This window comes from Maylandia zebra, linkage group LG2 (assembly GCF_041146795.1).
Source record: "Maylandia zebra isolate NMK-2024a linkage group LG2, Mzebra_GT3a, whole genome shotgun sequence".
NCBI classification, from domain to species: Eukaryota; Metazoa; Chordata; class Actinopteri; order Cichliformes; family Cichlidae; genus Maylandia; species Maylandia zebra.
The window spans coordinates 11,590,941-11,606,542 of NC_135168.1; the positions used below are offsets into that span (position 1 = coordinate 11,590,941).

General features: G+C 41.4%; 1 long non-coding RNA gene across 1 annotated transcript; it reads right to left on the minus strand.

Moving 5' to 3' along the window:
- Window positions 1-471: 471 nt before the first annotated feature.
- Window positions 472-13,589, minus strand: LOC106675221 (uncharacterized). The gene is made up of 3 exons (XR_013100538.1): window positions 13,177-13,589; window positions 809-1,013; window positions 472-693 (listed from the first exon to the last, which is right to left on the minus strand). It is a non-coding gene; the product is annotated as an uncharacterized LOC106675221 (long non-coding RNA).
- Window positions 13,590-15,602: the final 2,013 nt, after the last annotated feature.

Below are 15,602 nucleotides of genomic sequence, written 5' to 3' on the forward strand. Positions count from 1 at the left end.
ACAGCCTGGAAATCACACAGGACCATTTCTGCAAGTGAAAAGTCGTCATTGGAGGAAAATGATTGTGTAGTTTGTGCGACTGAAGAATTGTCCCAACTACATGTGCTGCTGACCCTTGACCTTTTCTTTAGGTGCACAGAGGAGTCTGTGGGAACATCCAGAACTGAGGCATCTTGTGTACAAACGTGTTCAGACCAGATGTCAAATGATGTCAGATGTCATCCGTGAGTGGATGCAACTGTGGATCGTTCCAATAAAATGAGGCAGTTTTGTAAGTACAAGCCCACTACAACCCATCATCAACATTTTAAATTACATTATACATCTTCACTGATATAAAGCACCACTATTTTAACCTGATTCACTTTTTCCACCCTAACAGTTCATTCCTCAAATCAAACAAGATATTTGACCCTAAAAAAATGCATCAACAAATAATTTTGTAATAAAATATTTATTCTTCAACTTTTACAAGTGAAATCAAACAAGTGTGTTTAAGAGTGAAACCAGAGTGGAAGCTGCTCATATAGAGTCCAACCCAGGCTAAAGTAAGCTGAGTAGAGCAGCACCATCAAAGTGTCGGCTCTCTGAACACGGTGCAAGATCGCCATCTGCAGGACAAAACTAGTTTTTCTCGCCCTCCTCGTCAACATCAAGATGATGTCATCGTACAGCAACTGATTCCCTGTCCGTCTGGAACAAAGCATTTACATTAAAAAAGACATTTACAGAAAATACAAACACCAACAACACATCTCATCATCACATGATATTTTATTATTTATTATATTATATATTTTTATTGTACCATCAACATCAACAAACACCAGCATATTTTCTTTGAGATTGAGTAGAGTGGACCTTTCCCTTGGTTCACTTCCTGCTCGCAGCATCAGCTGACCTCTGACTTCCTGGTTAAGGTCTCTCAGCGTTGACTGGAATATCAAATCGGACTCACACCATGTTCTTGTAATGTGGTCATGTCTGTCAGCTGTTTGAAGAGCATCTCTGGCCTAAACACAATAGGAAGAACAACAACACGGCTAAAAAAAACAACACATTTCCATATTAGATGAAGGGCACCGTAACTGGAAATGGTAACATTCATCTGATGCTGCTTTGGATTTATCTTCTGTTTTAGACCAACTTTGATCACTTCGAGCCATCTTAAGTCCGTTTGTTCTAACTTCTCACTAACGTCTCGTATGATTTCAGATCCCTGCTGTTCCCCAGCTGCCCTGTAGGTGGCCTCAGTGTGTCTCACACCATTTACAGATGATTACAGGTCGTTTACAGTTCAAACAGGTCCAACATAAGAAATATGCAGAAAATATCCTGCTATAACAGTTTGGGTCAAAGTGCAGATGTTCCAGATGTTCTAAGTCTGTCTGTTGTTAAGGTTCAAAATTGAGGAGGGAGAGTACAAACCAGCCTTGGTCCAGAAGGTCTTTGGTCCAACAATGATTTTAATGAATACACGCGTGGGAAGACACTCTGTACGCAGACAGCCAGTAGTCCTCGACTTAATCAAAGCATGAACAGATATTTTATAGCATCAGGGTTTGTTTACTGACGCCCCTTCATGCGTCACCGGTACATTTTATACATAGATCAGATCAACATCATCATGACTTTTAACCCAGAAGATCATCTTCTATTTTCATGGCTTGGTACTTTCCGTTCTCTCCTCTAAATAAATCTAACTAATGTGTGTGTATGTGTTGACCTCACATGCTCTTTGTGTTTCAGTTCTGCAAAAGGCACACTCTGCAAACCTGCAACTTCCTGTCAGCCTGCAACTTAGTCTTTCTGAAAGACACACACTGTTTCAACATCTGAATGCAATATAAACTCCAGATTATATTATTAATGCAATGGTACTGATGACAATTATTTAACAACAGCAGTAAAATAATTTCCCTGCTCCACACTCCCTCTCTCGACCTCTGGAACACCAGAGGTCGCAATACATTGTGTCCTCGCTCAGACCCTCTCTGGTGGTCTCGGACCTCGAGATCTCCAGGATCCTCGCCCCTCCTGTGGTCGCCGAGATCTTCTGTAAAGGAAACAAAACACCTTTTCCTGCACCTCCCTAACTTATCCTATCTGGGACTCTTTAATCAAAAGCCTGATCCTAATTATCTTCTTAACTTATTGACTTGTATTTATGTATACTCTTCAACGTTACTCATCCCTTTAAAACTCTTTAAGCCCTGCTTTCACGTCCGGTTGCTCGCTCTATTTTTCCCTTATCTGATCATCAACATCCTGTGCACAAATTGTCGCTGCTGCAAGTTCCTCCACTCTAAAAGATCCAAAAGAAAACACCCATTCTAATCAATTAAGTTTAAGCATATAAGCAATTACTCCTGTATACATTTCATCATAACTAAATGCTGCCTTGAAACAATTCCTATGTGTTAACTTCATTTTAAAACCTCACATTTCCTATGTTATAACCCATTTTGGTATAGCCTTTTTATTTCATTTTGCTCCTTTTGATGTAGCCATACCTTCTAATTCTAGTTTATCAGACTTAACCAAAATATATGCTTTCCTTCCTCTTTGGTCCTTCTTTAAGTTCAGTCAAAAAGCTAAATGAATTTGAGGCCTTTTGCCTGGAATCAATACTGTCATGTGTGTTTCTTAACTCTGTGTCTGTAAGCGGGTGCAATCCTTCATGAACTCATATTATCCTCACAGTAGATTGGCTAATCATAGCGCTAGCCAAAGGCTCGTGACCCTCCAGAGACAAATTTGAGCCACAACTCCTTTAAAAGCACAAAATGCAATATGTATAAAAATCATTTCTATTTACAAGCTCCCCCTTTATCCTAAAGATAAACCTATGTAATATCTGTATGTGTACGCCTACATTATAACCACTACTTCTAGAAATCAAAAAAATCAAACCTGTTCTACTCCTTCAACCCTCACTAATTTTCCCTCTAAGATTTATTCACAGCTTTGAAAAACCGGCATTGTATCTTCTAAACAGGATTCAGTTCTGTCATGGTCCTGGGCCATGCTGGCCCAGTATTCTTGGTTCCTTGTATTTTCGCTCCTTATTTAGGCCAGGTTTTCTCAGGTGTCCTATTGTGGTGTTCCCTAAGTGTTTTTTCCCTTTGTGACTCTTACCCCCTTGTGCCCCTCTGTGTATTTATGAGCTCTCGTCTCTCTTTGTGTTTATTCCATGTTTCCCCCAGCCTGTTATGTCTGTGTTCTCCCCGTGCTTTCTCTCCTCCTGTCTGAACCTCTGTGTACTTCCTGTTTTACTTTGACAGTCCCTCGTCAGTATGCGTAATGTTGTGTTCACTCCTGCCCTGTCTCGTCATGTTTATCAGTGTCACCTGTGTTCCCCACCTGTGTGTAATCTCCCTGTGTTCTCTGTGTGTATTTCCCCGGACCTCCCTGCATCCTCGTTTCTGGTTTGTGTTATTAGCTTACCCAGTTTTCCGGTTTCTTGTTTTTCCACCAGTGCTGTTTTATGCCCACCGTTGTAAATAAATATTCACCTGCACCAGAGCTGCCGCCTTTTGGGTCCTTTTCTACAACTCCACACGGCTTGCCTCGCAAACCGTGACAAGTTCACTTTTAATCCTTTAACCTTAACTTAAAAATAACAGTTTCAGTTTTACCATATCCAAATGATCAAAAACCCAAAAGTTCCTAAAATGATCCTAAATTATTAAACAATTAAATTATTAAACCCTAAACCCCCCTTTATCTTGATACATTTCATGTGTCAAGATACTATACAAAACTTAAAAATGCTCAGTTTCCCCACTCATGATCCAATCTATGTCATAAAAATAAACTTAAAACAGAACAGCTATCAGTCATGTGTTTCTTCAATTAATGATAACTGAGTTACATCAAAAAATATTTCCCCTTTAGCATTTGGCATTCTCCCAACAATATACTATAATCCCATAATCTAACCCCAGTCAACAAAACAAAACAGAAATTTTCTCTGGTAAAAGCAAATTGTTTGTCCACATTTATTCATCCTCACTCACATTCAGTCACACATTCACTCACATGCAGTCACACCATGTATTTGCTGATAGTGGAGCTTCCCACACGATCAGATTCTCCACCCTCAGCAAAATGAGCTCAGTCATTTTTTATTTTCCATAGGAAAATATTTCTTTATGCTTTTGGACTGGATTGACTCGCATAAAATCCTTTTTACAGGGACTTACGACCTTGATCAGTCCCCACAGGTAGCTCTCCTCAGCCAATTGTAATCTGGAAAGCCCACCTTATATTTGCTCTTCCCGATAATTTTCAGCGCCGTTATTCACTGTTGCAGGCCTGCTTAAAACAAAAATGGAAAAAATAGAGCTGATTGTTAGCTCATAAAAACAAAACAAAATCACCTGACAGGTTTTCTTTAAGTGCACTGTTACAAAATAATGGGCCCAATTTTTAGACATGTCCATGTTTCCTAAAACTCCCTCTATTAAAAACAAAAACACCAACCCAAACCTAACTGACAGAATCAACCCATCACCACAACAACCTCAACAACCTTAAACACACAAAAGTTTTGCCACCACATAATTTCACCTCCTCAATACACCGAAAGTCTCATTAAAACCACTCAATTTGCAAACAAAAATCACCCCCTTTAACATACTTAAATTCAGCATAAAACCCCCTTACGACAACGTATAATCACTAAACTATAAACTATTTCCTACCCAAATCTATACTTCTCTTGTCTGCCATGCTTCCTCGTCTGAAAGTCACTTCCTCAGTCACACACACACACAGGAAGCTCCTCCGTCACCACTCACTCCAACTAATTTGCATACTGAGTCATCTCTCAAAAAGCTGTAACAACAGAAACATATGTTTAAACATCACCAACTCATTAAATTATGTTATTTCTTTCTACAGTTATCACTGGTTTTGATCACTTAGTACGAGAGAGCACTCCTAAGTCACTCTTTTAAAACTACTTTAATCACTTTTATTTTCATAACTCCCTTTGTCATATGGCTTCTTCTATTCCTCAATTACAAACACAAATGTATTTTATTAAACATTCACACCATTGTATCATTCATACAAAATAGCAAGCTGTTCTTCATTGCATATGTTTGTGTTCTTGGCCAGGTTTAATCAGTGTCTATGCATTAAACTCCATGAGCTTGTCTTGTCTTTATAAGGTTAATGCATTTTCTGCTTGTGTATGTGAATTTGCATATGTTGCTTTTGCAGTGTGTCAGACTCCTGCACAATTCTCCACTTAAGCCGTCAGTTTCTTTCCCAAATCTGCTAACCCAAATTCTAGGTTCCCACCTTATTAACACCATTCCTGCTCCTTAGCCAGAAGTTAGGGCCCACTTGTCAGGTTTATGGAGACATGGCGCTGTAAACAATTCAACCAGAAACTTGCCTTGGCATGTCCAGTCAAGTTAACCTACAGGTTTCTTCCGACCGCTGCACGTGGAAAATTGATCCAGATCTGTTTCGCCCCTATAGAAACACAACTGAGACATTTTCATTATTATCATATGTACTTAAACTACCCGTTTCCCTTTGTCTGGTCAGAAATCCCAACTTATGTCATGTATATACGTGTAAGCAGGTCTTCATTGCTTTTCCTATGTATTTTGTTAATGTTCAGTGAGTGTAAGCTGCTTTCTTCATTGCCTCTGTATGTTATAATCAGGTTTAATTCATGCATCTTTTCCCTGATTTCTTAATTCAAAACTATCTCACTTCTGATTCTTTCCAGAAATAATTTCACATGTAACACTTTGTGTATGTGTGTTTTCTATTCTTGTTTACCTCTTTGTTTGTGACGGTGGACATCTCTAAACCATCATGAGTTCAAGCTTCACTTTCAGTCCAATTACACCCTGTATTCTCACAGTCGAACTCGTCCGGCTTCGCCTCTCACTGGTCACCGTCCTCTTCTCTCAGTGTCCTTTTGTTGTCTTGAATTCCAGCAAACACAGTCTGTTTCTTCTCTGTTTCTCTTCAGTATTTTCCTTTTGGATCAAGTCCCAGCCTGGCAAAATACCACATTCAGTGCCTTTAAACAGTCATGTCACACTGTTCTTACCAGCCTGCTGTCCACCGTGCATGGTTCATCACGTGGTTTCTTCTTTCCTGTTGATCCTCTCAGTCATCTCTTTCAAGATTACTCCAAGCATGGCAAATCTGACAATCAGTGTCCAGTGCTTTACCACCGTTCATTATCCCACTGTTCAACTGCCCAGCCTGTAATTTACAGTACATGTTTCCACCTCGTGGTTCCTTTCATGCTGCTGCTGGTGTCGTCAGTGTGGTTTCCGTTGCACTGTCTTTTGCCTGCTATTAATTCTTCTCAAGTCCACGATGTTCTGTCGGTCTTCATCAGGAGATTAACTGTCCTTTGAGCTTCTTCTCAGGATGGGGACAAGTGCGAGGTCAAGCTGTAAAATTTTAAGCCAAAATCTGGCCTGTTTTCTCCCAATTATTCTACTCTAGTGGTTTTGGCGCCGTACTCAAAATTCCAGGTTGAGAGAAGTCCACCTTTATTTATCTGTAATCTGTTTTGACACACTAAAACATACAATTAATATCCTTTTCATTTCTTTTCTCAAAACCTCCATACTTAATCTGCCTAGAGTTTAACTCATCTGTTTCTCTCTCTGGGTGCTCACTCGTCACCTTATATGGGCATGCAAACTTCCTGTCACCCACACCATTTCCTGTTACACACACACAGCACGCAGCTGCTCTGCTGTTTCTCCAGGCTAATCAAACTTATTTTGTATTTACAATCTACAAACCCTCTGTAATTCTACTAACTTTTGATCTAAAATGTAGCATCATTCACACAATGATTTCATAATCCTCTCACACACACCTTTTAAATAAACTAAACTCTTATAACATCACTCATGCATCTCTTAAATTAAAAACACTTTCAAACTTTAAAACATCCTACTTTACATCACCAAAGAAATACCTCTCACACCTTTATTCATCATTCAAAACCTTCTAGTCACCGCATTCACACAAGAAATTCAAAAAATAAAACACACCAGCAACTATTGCTGGAGAAAAGTTACTACTGAAAGTAATATGTTAATCTTAAGTATACACAGTGCACTCAATATATTTATATATCTACATCCAACTTCAGTCAATTACTATACATCCCCTACGGCAACTCAAAACTTTATTTATAGTCCTCTAATAAACATAAATGGCATTTTAAACACACACTCAACAATGTTTGCAGCAGTATTTGTAAAACCAACTGTGGCTTAAACAGTTCACTGCTTACTAATTTGCATTATTAAGCATGTTCTGATTTTATCTGTTTTGATTTTATATACTGTTTTGATTGTTTGTTTGTTTGTTTGTTAATTAGTTAGTTAGTTTATTTGCTTGTTTTAATCAATTTTAAATCATGCTTTTTATTTGTTCTTGTTTCTAATGTCTCTGTAAAGCACTTTTAAATCACCTTGTTGTTGAATTGTGCTATACAAATAAACTTGCCTTGCCTTGCCTTGCATTTTCACACTCACACACACACATCTAAAAATAGCAGCAGGCAGTCAGTGCATTACTGACTCGACACACAGAGATCTCTCACACCAAATTTTCTTATTTTATATTACAACGACGTCTTATATTTACAACCACTGTCAGATCTGTCAGCTTTAGCGCCTACACAATTTCGACAAATTTAAAATAACCGCCCAGCGGATAAACTCCCTGAGTTTTTTGCGACCAATTAACCAGTATCAAGACTTTAACTGTTTCTGGCCTCATTTCTAAAATCCCTAACTCAATTTAAAAGCGTCAACCAACCCAAACTTTGAAGTTTTAGGTTAAAGTTACACGCCCGAAGTCCAACTTCTCCTGTCCAAAAAAGCGCAGGTACCGTTCCAAACGGTAAGGAGACTCTAACTCCTAGCTTAATTCCAGGATGCCCTGTACCCCACAGTTAAGCCAAACTGAACTAACCCTGTTCGCCGACAGGTCAATGTCGCGCGTCCACGACAAGGAGGGAGCGTAACCTCCGGGCTCTGCGCTTCCTAGCAGACTCGAACTGCCGTTCTAGAATAATTTATAATACTTTGAAACAACAATCAACACCCAAAACAAGTGTATAACTGAGGCAGATCGACCCTGATGGACAATGGGGACTCTAACCCACAAATTGACCAACAAAGGTCTGACCTAATGACCAACCGGGACTTTAACCCACAAAATGACCAAATTCCCTACCAAACTACTTGAGACTCTAACTCAATTTCTTTGGGACTTCAACCCAGTATTTAAACTTTTCCTGGCAGACTCTAACTGCTTTAGCAGACTTTACTGCTTTCATTTCTTCTTAGCAGAACTCTAACTGCTTTAACTCATGAAATTTTCATCAAAATCAAAACAGACATCCACCAGTAATTTCAGTGAGTAGACTTAAATTTTATCATATCCAATTTGGCACACTTTGGAAATAATTCAACAGGTAGTGCCTTACCTTTTGGATAAGCCGGCTTATGCCCACTCACTTCGACCACTGGAATTCATGTCTGCCCGTCAGACCACCTAAGACCAAATTTCTCCATCTACACCTCCAATCCTCCCTCCTCAACCACCGGACGAAGCCCCCAAATGTTAAGGTTCAAAATTGAGGAGGGAGAGTACAAACCAGCCTTGGTCCAGAAGGTCTTTGGTCAAACAATGATTTTAATGAATACACGCGTGGGAAGACACTCTGTACGCAGACAGCCAGTAGTCCTCGACTTAATCAAAGCATGAACAGATATTTTATAGCATCAGGGTTTGTTTACTGACGCCCCTTCATGCGTCACAGATACATTTTATACATAGATCAGACTTTTAACCCAGAAGATCATCTTCTATTTTCATGGCTTGGTACTTTCCGTTCTCTCCTCTAAATAAATCTAACTAATGTGTGTGTATGTGTTGACCTCACATGCTCTTTGTGTTTCAGTTCTGCAAAAGGCACACTCTGCAAACCTGCAACTTCCTGTCAGCCTGCAACTTAGTCTTTCTGAAAGACACACACTGTTTCAACATCTGAATGCAATATAAACTCCAGATTATATTATTAATGCAATGGTACTGATGACAATTATTTAACAATAGCAGTAAAATAATTTCCCTTCTCCACACTGTGTTTCATGTTAACATGTAGATGTTGGACCAAAGTGAAGCTTTTTGATGTGACAGCAGGAATGTGAAGTGTAACTCTGAGCTGTAGGAAATGAAACTAAACGGACTTTTTCTCCTTTATTTATAGGAAAGTGTAGGAGAGCAACAGATGAACAAGCGTTACTGTAACAGGAAACATCAGAGGACCTTTATGTTCATCATCATCACTGTTTCCTTGTTCTGTCACAAACACACACTTCCTGCTCTCTCTCTGATGGATCTGATTGGCTGTTTCATTCACAGAGGTCAGGGCGTCACACAAACAGCTTTAACTGCACAACGACACACTTTAAATCATCTGCAGACAAACCTGTGTGTTTGATTTATGAAGAAATAATAAAGACGTGTGTGCAGCTGTCCATGAAGCAGCTTCTCACACAAACTCTGACACTTCAGCCACTTTAATTCCTGCAAAGCTGCGTAATAAAGAGCTGTGACTGCTATGAGCTGCTGATGATGACTGCATGAAGCTCTCAGCTGAAGCTTCTTTCATTTATTTTAATGTTAATGTCGCCTTTTTAAGTCTGTGTGAGGATTTTAATGACACACATTAAAGGAGCTTCTTTGATTAGAACCAAATTCATGTTGATTTTCAGCCTGAAATGATAAAAACTTTAATAATTCTGTTTATAATCATCAACCTGGAGACTAATGAAAAGTATAATAGTGAAAAAAAGCCTTTATTATTTGAGTAATGCCTGAATCTGCTCAGAGACAACACAGAGGTGTTGATGACAGTTTGACATTAACTGAATTAAAAACAAAGTGCTCTTATTGTGAAAATCTGCCTCCTACTTCTTTAAATCATTTTTATGTATTTTTTAACCTCACAGTGAAACATTGAGGCATTAATCTGACACAGTTTGATCAGCAGCTGTGTTTTCACTGACGTTTCACTTTGATTTGTTCAGACTGAGCAGAGAGGATCGGTTCTCTGTGTGCGCACTGCTGAGAAACACAAGCTCATTTCTGCTGTTTCATGAAAAGTGTTATGGAGGAACAAGAAGTTCAGCCTCTAAACTCTCAGCGTGAGGACTGAGTGAAGAGTTTCAGAGCAGAGAGTTTTGGCTCACAGCTTTTAGCGTCTACACAAAGAGACGATTACGCACTTGATCTGAGAACATCTCCACCTCCTACAAACAAACTCTCCTACGAGCAGCTGTCACAACCACAACAGGCAGAAGACTGGATTTCTTCAGGTCAGATTTACTGCAGTTTGCATAAATTGTGTGTCACAGACATTGTAGTTCACATTTGTGTGACTCGTTTAAATCTTCTCCTCCTGAAAGTGAAACTCTTACAAACACATCAGGCCACAACCTGCTGCAGGTTAATGATTGATCTGAAGGCAGCTGACCTTTGAGCAGGAACTTGTGAGTCTTTTATTGTGTTTAGCACTGCCAAGTGCTGGCCTCTGCTTCCACCATCACATTTACACTGGTAGGTTCAGCACTGCTGCCTGCTTCAGACTGAATCCAGCAGCACAAAGACACAAGTTAATAAAATCAGCATCTATTCCTTTATCACTGCTTTGTTACAGAGGAGAACAACGCTCCAGTAACGCGTAATCCGATTACTTTTTTCAAGTAACAAGTAAAGTAAGGGATTACTATTGCAAAAACAGTAATTAGATTACCGTTACTTTCCCGTAGGAACGCTGCGTTACTGCGTTACTAAAACCGTGATTTTTTTGCGAGAATGTCTCATGACAGTGACGTAAGCGAGTGCGCCGTTAGTGACAACAGCTGTGTGCAGATCAACAATGGATCACATATCGAGTGCAGAGAGAGTATGAGCGTGCAGCGTTTAAAGCGTGGAAGTACTGACCTTACTTTGAGTTTGATTCCATAAAAAGTGACAAAAACATTAGTGTCCGCTGTGCGTGGGAAGAAAACTTCTTTTTACAGCGAAAAAACCCCTAAACTTCCAACAAGCACCGAGTAGCTACGACGTAATGGGAAACTCACAGAGAAACTCGCGGATTCTTCCACTGACCGCAGCACACCTGCACCAGGGTAAACCTCCGCCTACCCCACTCCTGCTTTACAGGTGAAAATAGAGCAACAGGACCGCTGAGTCTGTGACTTTATTTATTTTCTGCTGTGTTTTACTTGCATCTATTTGAAAGACTGAGTGTAAACACACAAAATATTTTATTTTATGTGCTGGAATGTGCAGAAAATAGGTTTAAATGTTAAACTAATTTCTTCCAGTCAGAGAATGTTGCATATAATTAAATGTTTGCTCGATGCATAAAGTTAAAAGATTAAATCTAATAAAACAAGTTTTAAAAAGAGACTTTTCCATTTGATTACATTTTGTATGATGGATTATGCAGAAAAAGTAGAATTGGGCTGAAAGATCTATCGCTTTATCACCTCTGCATGTTGTAAATCGTGTTTTTAAAAAGTAACTAAGTAACTAATTACTTTTGAAAATAAGTAATCAGTAAAGTAACGGGATTACTTTTTTTTGGGAAGTAATTAGTTACTGATTACTTTTTTCAAGTAACTTGCCCAACACTGGACAGAGTGTTGGCTTCATCACCGACACACGTCACCACATCAGGAAACAGCTGGTTCAGTGAGTATTTAAGGTTCACTGCAGACAAACTGGAGAAAAACGAATCACATGAAACATTTGTTACTGGTTTCTGACCTCGTCGTAGAGACTCACATACCTGTGTTCTGCTATCAGTGTGATCACATGTGCTGGTACAGTTTGCCAGGTTGACCCATGTAACCTCCACTATCCTGTAGACGTGGAATATGTTTCACATATGGATCGCTTCATTACTCGACTATGACTGTGTGCTTCACAGGTGCTTACTGAAGTGCTGCTTTACACAAAACCAGACAGTAAAAATAAGAACTGCAGGTCCAGACCACAGGTTTATGTGTTGATAATGATGATGTGCAGTCACTCATTGTCACAGGATACTTCCTGCAATGATGCTACAGGTCACGCAGTTCTGAAGAAGTGGAGGAAACAGATGCTTTTCCTAACAGAGACACTTTAATGACTTAAAGAATCTAACTGACACACAAACCTCAGTTTGTCTGACATTCATGAGAGTAAACTGCTCCTGAATGTTCTGTTAGTTCACTGGATGTTCACCTGACTTCAAATGTAAAGATCCCTGAGACAAACTCTCACGAGTTCAGCAGCGACACGATCGCACAACCAGCCGCGACGTTAAAGGCCGACGCGCTCACTACCTTTGGTTACAGCTCTCAGCTCACACGACATACACAAAAATAATGACAACACGAGTCCTCTGTAGGACGTCACTGTGGTTTACTGACAATGTTCTCAACAACAGACGCACAACCCTGGTTTGGTCTGGTTATTTGTGTTGTACGGCTTCGTTGGTCTGACGAGCTTTTAGGGATGTCAGCAGAAGGATTTCACGTGCTGAGGTCATATTTATGAATCAACCTGAACAGCTAATACTTTACCTCTTTATTTTATAACACATATGAACACGTTATAGTAGATTTGTGCAATGTGTGTTTCACGTCTTTATGGGCGTATAGATCTGTAAACAGGCTGATGGGTGTGTGTCTGTTTATTGTAGCGGTGCAGAAATGTTAAAAATGATGATAATAACAACACTTCTCACATCAGGCTACAACACAAACCTCCTGATAGCTGCAAACAGCAAAACCCCCAACGACAGGCACACAAAGAGCGAGCAGGGACCCACCCTGACAGCATGTGAGCCTCCTACTACGACTCACTGTGGAGCAACACAACACCAGGAGACGGAGGATATGAGAGAGGATACAGCTGCTGTGGGGGAGCAGCCACACACTCCACAGGAGACGACGGGGTGAGAGATGGTTCGGTGCTCCTAACATCATGTGGACGCTCGTCTGCACATAAACAAACCTCACCTAACCCCACCTCCTTTCTCTTTTTGCAGGGTGGGGTGCTCCATCCTTACACACTTTGCACCACGTGGCGCTCCATCTATTCGTTTACCTTCTTGGGTCTCTTCCTCCTCTGTCCCAGCCCGTTGAGGCGATCGCTGGGGTCCAGCCTGTAGTGGGAGTGGCTGTCCTCGCTCATCCTGTCTCCGTCCACTCCGGGTTATTCCTTTCTTCTTTCTGTCCTCTGAATCGAGCTGACCTCTCTCCTCTCTGGTCCTCGCTCTCTGAGCCGGCGGAGCATGAGAGAGAGGAGTGGTTGGGGAGAGGGAGGGGAGACGAGCGAGGGAGGGAGGGAGCACAATGGTGTTGCCATGGCAGCAGCTGCCACCAGTGTTTATCTGGAAACGTCGCTGGCAAACCAGAATAGTTGCCACACGTTGCCACACTCGCACACTCGGCAGCCATACGTTTGTGTGCGACCTGCCCGTGGCTTCCTCGTTACAGACACACCGAGAGGAAACGCTCAGACACAAGGCCGAACATGAACAAACACTCGTGTGTGGGAGGAACAGGGCACAGACTCCACGCCGTCGTTAAAGATGGCGTGTGTGCTAAACGGAGCTGTGCGCTGATCGATCAGTCAAGTGAAAAAAACAAAGGAAGCTGTCTGGATGGAGTTTGCTGCTCCCACTAATCAAAGAGATGCATCACAGCTGGAGCTGATTGATGCACGAGCCACCGTTTGCACAATCCCACCGACTCCACGCTTGTGTTTCCTTTCTGCACCATGTTGTTAACACTGACCCCACACTGTGTTCATGAGCTAAAGAAATCACGATGATTTCACGGACCCACACAGACCCACACAGACCCACACAGACACACACAGACCCACACAGACACACACAGACCCACACAGATTAAACATTAATGTTCCCAACACAGATTTACATGAGAATGACAGGACATCATAGCCCCCCCTGCCCCCCCTGATATTACATCACTTCAATCCCAAACAGAAGGAAAGGAAAGATCAAATCTGTCTTGAACCTCTGCTTCAAAGTTACAGGAACACTGGAGTCACTCTCACTGTCAGAGACCTCAGTGTGTTGGAAGCTGCTAGAAGAAGCAGATGGGGGAGAGGAAGAGGAGGGCCACGGTGCTGATCTGAGGAAGTCTTCTGATCAAACCACAGCAGACCAACAAGCCCGACGTCGTTCTGATCCAACATGAAGGCTTCCATCTGTCTATTCTGTCACATCGCACACGTCTCAAGTCATCCTGTTCAACCCATCACAACATAATAGTAACAATAAAACAAAGGCAGTGGAGCGTTCACCACGAGCTTCTACAAAAGTGCACGTTCATTTTAATAAAACTGTTTTTACAGCAGTGTGCGAACATTAATATGTTGTAACCAAACGTTTGTTACACCAGCTGCACTGAACCTGTGGAGACTGGAAGTTATTTGCTGCTGGTTTGTTCAGACCTGTTACTGCACACCTTGCATAGTTTGCATAGTTTCCTTCACTGCATGCAAAGAGACGAGGCGGGTGGAAACCTGCGACCCTGATCACATCACCAGTCCATCACAGTCAAACACTCACGGCTGTAATCTATTTCAAATCAAAGTGTTTGCACGGTGAGAAGAAGCTGGCGTCGCTGGGGGAGCGTGCGCCCGGCTGCACTTAAACACAATCTTCATTGGTGCTGTGAAACATCCACGTCTCACTTCATCTGCAAAGAAACCTGATGCATCGCTTTGGAAATATTTGAAATCCCTCATTTGTCACTATGCACGACGAGTCGACCGGCTGACCAACCTCAGGTTATGCAGCGAGTGCTGAGAAGCAGCTAAATGGCTGCAGTGACTTTATTCCCTGAGTGGGTGTGTGTGAAAGCCAAAGGGGGGCTGTGTAAGAAACAAGGGGAGTCTCTGTTGTGCTCACAAAGAGGAAACCAAGATCTGGATTTTATGGCCGAAAGAAGAAAACATCTTTTCAAAGTTTCCCAGGCCCACTGTGGAGACGCCCACAGCTCCCAGTGACACTGACCCACACTGACACCACCTCCATTCCTCACTGTGATAGGCCGGGAGGAGAAGATCCACACACACGGGGTCAGCTTTCAGCAGGGGCCACGATTATGCACAGAAGGAAGACGGGACACGGCCGGTCCTTCAACCATCGTATGGATGTAAGAGCCTAACACAGGTAACACAGGTCACAGCAGCAGAGCTGGCAGCAGCTTTGTGCGCTTGTAGAAAACTCAGCGGTACTGCAGAGGTTGTGTACTTTACCAGGGAAACGTATGTATTTTGTGTGTGGTTGAAGATTTCCAGGTTGTGTGTTCTCCTGTTTTATTCAGTTTATCAGAAGTCAGCAACTAAAATGTAAAAGCAGCTAAAAAGAAAAGACAATGATAGCATTGTGTGCACAGTGTGTTACAGAGCTGTTGGTGGCAGTCCAATCCAATCCAATCTTATTTATAAAGCACTTTAAAATAGCCAGCACAGGAACAAAGTGCTGCACGGAAAAT